Below are 7,640 nucleotides of genomic sequence, written 5' to 3'. Positions count from 1 at the left end.
AAAGTCTGAAGTAGCTTCATTTTTGCTTGCAAATATTGTGCTTGTGTTGCATTCCAGTTAATTGATCCGAATTGATTTATTCTCTGTTTGTGATCCAGGTGCTCCTGACCAATATACTATCCTACTCCAATGATAGACGAATCTACTGCTAAGACTACTGGATACTCTAACTTGTAGTCAATTAGTGTTAGTGCAGGGCAATGTAAAACTGCTTCCTTGAGTGTGTCCATAGATTTCTGTGCCTTGTCATTCCAATTAAATATCAAGTTCTTTTGTGTGAGTCAATTGAGTGGTTACACTAACTTTGTGTAATTCTGAATAAAAACACAAAGCACTCCTACTGTTCTGAGGAATCCCTGTACTTCTGTAACACTCTCACAAGGCAGCCAATCCCTAACCTTCTGTATTTGTGATTCTTTGGCCTCTCTCCCCAAATATGTCAGCTTATGCCTAACAAATATTGTGGATTTGTTGTAAAGCATTATCTTCTTTCCAGAAAACATCCCTCCTACAGCTTTCACTCTCTACAAAATCCAGTTTACATCCATCAGATGCTTGTATACAAACTTCTGTATTCCCTCATTCTCAGGAAGCGTTTCCTCCATTCTGTCTACTGTCTCATATCTTGAGCAGGGTCCAATTACCAGAACATTGTCTGTGTATGGGTTTGTGACATCCAGAATCTTGTTGTGAAGAATGAACACTAAGTCATTATACAGAATCTGTACTGAGTTGGTGTAACCCATTAGCAATACTGTCAAGCAAAACGTCCCTAGAGGTGTCTAGAATGTTGTCAGATCTCTAGACTGCTCATCCAAACTCCTCTGATCAAACACAATATGTAAATTGAGTTGTGTATAGCATACACAACCTCTGCAGCTTTCTATAATTAGTTCCATGTTTGGCAGAACAGCTGCATCCTTTATTGTAACTGTGTTTAACCTCTACAAATCAATAATAAATCACAAGGATACTCTGTCTTTCTTTGTGATACAAAACCATTGTAATCAATAGGAGGAATTTGACAGTTCTATTACTCTGTTATACAACTTCTCCTTCAACAACTCAATCACCCTCTTCTCAATTCTGCATACAATCAGAATACTTTTCTCTACCCATAGTACATACTCTACAGTCAGAATTCAAATAGGATTAAAGTACATAGGGTCCAATGTTCCTTACTCCTCTTCCATCCACACAAACACTTCTGACTGTAGTATTAATAGGTTTTCTGCAAGTTTCCATTCTTCTGGCCATAGGAATCCTGATTGCAATTCTCTAATTGCTTACATCTGCTCTTCTGTAAGTTGGCCAGTAGGCACAAAGGGCTGTAGTATTGTTGGTAATATAGGCATTCTGGCTAGAGGATTAGGGTACTATCATCTGACTATGCAGAACTCCTCTGGAAGCACTCCAGGTACAGGGTACACCTTATTTACAACTTTCTTGTAAGCCCACAAAACTGTGTCAAGTTTGTCATCTAGTGTATTGAGAATTACTGACTTCTGTGACTCTGCTGCCTCTATCATCCATGATTCTGTGACTTGTGATCCCTGACTACAATCCTTTCTCACATTTACTCTATTTCCTTTGTCTCTTCCTCTATATAGAATCATTACCTTACTATTACTCTTCCACTTGTTTGTTCCTAATCTGCTTGCCATATACACATCTCCCCAGAATTGCAGCATTTCTGGTTCCTTGATGCTTCTCAAAAATCTGTCTCTGGCTCATATCACAGTGCCCTCACTCTGGTGGACAGAGACCACCTCCTTAACAGATCATTTGGGTCCTGAAGCATTATGTGCTACTCTCTATTTGCAAAATCTTTGGTTTCACATTCTGTAGTCACAAAGAACAGTCTACCTAGCAAGATCCTGAACAGAGCTTTCTGCACAACTTGTGCTGTGATATCTATGTGAAGCATTCCCATGGAGAGTCACAACCTTGGAATCTGTCCTACAGTCAATCCCTGACTAGTGTCTACTGTTTTAAGTGTAATGGCCATATCACAATCCAACAGAATCTTTAATGCTTCTCATACATCAGCTTGAACTATGTTTACACTTGATCCCTGGTCCAGCATACAATCTACCTCAATTTTTCTGTCTACTATTGTCTCAAGCATACAGAGTGGAAGTGAATGGTTAACTTCTGCCAACATGTTACAATACTACTACAGCCTACTATTGTTTGATCCTACAACAGGCAGTTCTCCACTGTAGAATGTGGTGTTTCCATCTGTTTGGTGCCTTGATGTTACTAATTTGTGAGTCTTCTTCTGAAGCTCTGGAGACAATGTGAGCAACTCCTACTGTGTAATACACACTTTCTAGTCCAAGCTACAATCTAAAACTCTTCTAGCTATTTCTGAGTCCTCAATTGGTACAATGTAGCAGTACAGGTACTCCTTTGTCCCAGTTGTGTCTCAGTGTATACTTGCTGGCACTGGTCTGATATCTACAGGTTTTGCTACTTTGTAATCACACCCTTGCTTTCCCTTCCCCTTTGCATCCTTTGCTTTCAATTGTTCCACAACCTTCTTACAGGCTTCTCCAAGCATTACTTCAAGCCTTTTGAGCTCTGCAAGGTTCTCCACCTCCTCCTCTTCTTCTTCATCAACTTCTACCATTGTAACTAGTACAGAAGCTCCTAGACTGTGTGTTACAACTAGTGTAGCTTCTACAAAACTAACAGAGTACATTTGTAACAATGGAAAGTGGCTATCAACCTTTTCCTTCAAGGTCTGCCCTATCCCAGAAATGGTGTTTCTGTTAGCTATAATAATTTTATTGTCTGGGCTCCACACACACTTCCTGTTTGCAATGTATTCCAACACTTTTGAGCAACTACATATAAAATGTCTAGATTCTCTACAAAACACACAACTTCTGTTTCCTGATCCTCTGCCTGAACCTCCACCATATCCTCCTCCTCCTGATCTTAGGCCTTACTTCATTGACTCTACTTGCAATTGCAGACTCTAAAGCACTTCCACAATACTTGTCAAATTAACTTCTTCCTGTTTGACCAGAATCACAGGCTGACTCACAAGTGTATCCAATCCACTAACTACTGTGAGTGTAGATCCCCTAAGGATTGACCCTACTGTAGCTACAACTTGTACAATATTGTACACAAGTCTATCCTCATAGTCTAGATACTTGATTTCTAACTTCTGTGTCAGTTTTTCTATGATTGCTCTATAGAACACATGTGGAAAAACATGGCAAGATTCCTCCAGTGACAGCTTATTGTTAGTTATCAAATAGGTTGCTATGAGTGTAAACTCTCAGTGGTACGTTCCCAAATCATCCCTATTCATAATTCCTCTCTCTGCCCATTTCTGTACTACAGCATCCAAGTCACTTCTGACATATTGTGCTCCTGTCTTGAGACTCAGGTAATACACAATTACTCCTGTCTTAAATGTATCCTAAGATGTTTTATCCATATTATCCTACAAATCCTCTACTTCTACAGGCATGTACTTCATTGTAAGCAGAATGATATCTGCTCCAGCTATGTTGCATTCGTTTGTAAGACTTTCCACGTCTGCAAAATACCTCTACAATTCTCAGGGCTTGGTTCTGTCAAAGGACAGTGTATCATGTGCTCTACAACAAGGCAGCTTCAGAATGTTCAATGTGGCCATTGGCTGTACTGCTGGTCTTGGTTGTAATAGAATTTGTGCATTTACTTGTAGTTGCTAAAGTAGTTGCACATCACTTGCAAGTTGCTGTTACTGTAATTGGAGCTGTGTTGCTAACAATACACTAGTCACTAGTGTGAGTAAAGATACTGGCTACTGAACTGTCTCTGTTTCCTGTGGAGACAACTGTGCTCTTCTACAACACAGTGTGCCAGTTACAGTCAGTTGCAATGTTGATGTGATTCAGGAAGGTTGTAGGGTAGCTAGCAATCCTGTACACAATTCCAGGGACATGAAATGCAGCAGTTTGTTACAAATTCAGAAATTGATTACTTAGGGATTGAGTGATGTTGCTACAAGGTCTTCTTCTTCCTCCTCTTTGTTACTGACTCAAGCACTCTGCTGTTCTGATAGCATTCCTAAGGTTTCTGCAATATCAGATTCTGTACTTCTAGTGTTTGGACTATCAGACGTTTTACAGCACAATTGGATTCTAGCAGATTGGTGTGTTCCACTCAATACAGGTACTAGTGCTGACTGTGACTGAGTTGACCTAAGCCTACAGGCTAGTGTCTGAGAAACCTGTTTGGGATGCTGAGAACTGTTGGAACTTGTGTTGTTTAACTATAGAAACCCCCCTCATAGTGGGCTCTAGATGAAACTCCTGTGAAGTGTCTAAGAGAAGATTACAGGTGATTTGTTAAGTTTGAGGGGGAGCTAAACCACAAGTCATAGGAGACTAGAGTGGTTCCAAATGGGTGCAAGTTCTTCCAGCACAGTTACAACCTTGGAAGAGTGATGTGAATAACAGAAAGTGCACTTTGCAAAGCACACAACAAACAATCTGATATGGAAAATGACAAAGACTAAAACTATGCCTCACACTAGAGGACTTTGAGACAAGAGACAAGAGCTAAATCAATAGGTGAACTATCTGAATTCCCCCTGTATCTAGTACATGAGTAGCTGTATTTATAGTTTTCTGAGTTCTGGAAAAGTGTAGTACTAACAGGGAAGTGTTATGACTGAACAAAAGAAAAATAACAAAATATACAAGAACAAATAAGAGAACCTTTTGCTAGAGGTTGGAAGAAAATAGGGTGAAAATGTATGAGGAAAATTTAAGTGGTCTGTATTCTAGCCACAGGAAATGTTATGCAAAAGGGAAAAGCAAGATTTACATTGAAAGAAATAGAAGGTTCTCATGCTGTTATCATCTGATCAGTACAGACAAAGTGTAGAGAGTTCTGAGATTTCCAGTAGTCTCCTGAGATTAACACTTTGATTGCCCCAATGTCCTATCTGATTGGAAGATTGCAGTACTTTGATCTGGGCAATAATGATGTAATGGTTTACTGAGCCACTCACTGTGACACAACTTGTGTTCTGAGCCTGTGATAAGTATGTGATCTGTACATCCTGTGGAGAAAACAATGTGTGTAAGCCAATTCCAAAACTGTACACTCTTACAGTTCCGTTTGCAAATGCTTGCAATGTGGAATAGTTGGGTGTTCTTGGAGTAGGCTTCTATGAGTCATGTGGGTGTTCAGAATTGATTGCTATGATTGTCTGCATGTAATGTACAGTTCTTAGCATGATGCCAATCGTTTCAATACATCATAATACAGAACAAAAACCTATCTAAAATTACAGATAGAGGTTATTACAGACAATAGATAGGTTTCAACAATAATTCAAAAGGTCACATTACATGGCATGATAGAAAAATAACTATCAAACATAATATACAATTCCTTGACACAAAACCTTCACAAATTGAAGGGGACTTGGAAGACATCCAAGAAAACAAGTTAGATATTAAGGAAAACAACAACAAATCTGAGTCCAAAGGACCTAGCAATGGAGACAAATACCACTGCCAAGTACACAAACAAGGACAGACACACATCAAAATGAAATCCAAAGGAAACAAGATAGGATTAGATACTCTAGCAACCCAAACGAAAGCTCCCTGAGTAATCAAACATCTTTGACACGTTTCTCCTAGACACAACAACCCAAACTATTGCTCTGAAACAGCTCCTCATTTACAACAGGACCTTGGTGCATCCATGGAGGATGAAGCAACACTCTCAGAGAAAGTGAATCACTAACAGAAAATACAAAATATGTGGAAGTTAGTAGAAAACACACAATACAACAAATCCAATTGAGAATCAGACAAAACTATGCAACTAAGATACTCTACTCAAAAGTGTAAAATTACAGAACGTTTGGGTGAAACGAATTTACCTAGTAAACACTCAAAAGGTCTATCATACATTGACGAAACAAATATTATGATTTATCTTAACAAATTTAACAAACTACATACAGAAATAATGACAGATCCATTATTATATAAAGAAGCAATCAATAGAAGTGATTGTGAGCTTTGGAATAAAGCTATGGACAACAAAGTACAACAATTAATACAATCCAATACTTGGGAGACAGTATATCCTCCTGATAACACAAATGTTATTGGAACACAATTTGTATATAAAACAAAATGTCTAGCAGATAATTCTATTGAAAAACAAAAAGCTAGATTAGTTGTACAAGGAATATTTCAACGAGACAGTAAAGATTATTATAATAATGATTTATTTGCACCCACTGTATGCATATCTTCAATAAGACTTGCTATTGTATAGGGATGTTCAAAGAACTACAAGATACATCAAATAGATGTTAAATCTGCATACTTAAATGGAGAACTAGATAACAACAAAATAATATTTATTAAACCTCCACCAAGTGATTTAATAAAGTTAAAACCTGGACAAGTATTACAATTGTACAAAGCATTATACAGTTTAAAACAAGCTGGACAATGATGGTATAAAACTCTATGCTGAATACTTAATACAATTGGTTTTACACAATCAGAATACAACTTTGCAGTATTCTATACAAAGAAGAACAAACATACAGTTGTAATACTATTAGTTCACATCAATGATATAACTATTGTTGTACAGAGTAATAATATTATTGATATGATTAAAAACTCTCTACAATCACATATAGAAATTACAGACAGAGGCAAATTACATTGGTTACTAGGCATAGAAATCAAACACAATAGAAACGAACAAACAATAATGATGAGACAAAGACATTATATTGAAAACGTATTGCTTCAATATAACTTGCAAAACAATAGGAATTTACAAACACCTATGTAACCAAATACTCAATTAGTTATGGACAATAATCTACCAGAGGATGAACGTGCATTTATGTCCAAGATACTGTATATGAATATGGTCGGATCCTTGCAATATATTGCAGATTGTACACAACCAGACATAGTGTTTATAACATCCTAACTTGCAAAACATTTAAAACACCCAAGCATGTTACATTACAATACTGTAGTACATTGTATACAATACTTGAAGGGGACCAAAGACAAATGGTTAATCTTTGGACAAGGAAATCATAATAATATTACTGGTTATACAGATACAGACAGAATGATGCAAGAAAATAATAAAGCAATATCCAGATACACATTCTTCTTAGGAGAATTGCTCATATCTTGGTCAAGTAAAGGACAGAAACTAGTATCCTTATCTATGTACAAAGCAGAAATAATAGCACTATCAAATGGAATACAAGAAGCTATAGCATTACAATACCTAGCAGATGAGATACTGTAGATCTCTGATACACTTACAAATATTTATTATGATAACCAAGCAGTAATTAAATCTATAGAAGCAGACGAAACGAAATACTCAACAAGAACCAAGCATATTGGCTTACAATGCAATTTTATTAAGTGTTATGTTGAGGAACAACTTATTAATATTAAGTATGTTCAAACAGACAATCAAAGGGCAGATATCCTAACTAAATCATTACATGTTCCAAAGATCAAACACCTTACAGACTTAATAGGTCTTGTAAATGTTTGAAGGGGACTGTTAACATGTATTACAATCAATGATACAATTACAGACACTACAGTAATGATAAG

Source organism: Fomitiporia mediterranea (genome assembly GCF_000271605.1).
Source record: "Fomitiporia mediterranea MF3/22 unplaced genomic scaffold FOMMEscaffold_13, whole genome shotgun sequence".
Taxonomy (NCBI): Eukaryota; Fungi; Basidiomycota; class Agaricomycetes; order Hymenochaetales; family Hymenochaetaceae; genus Fomitiporia; species Fomitiporia mediterranea.
The sequence above is the reverse complement of the archived record's forward strand: the minus strand, read 5'-3'. Positions refer to the sequence as shown.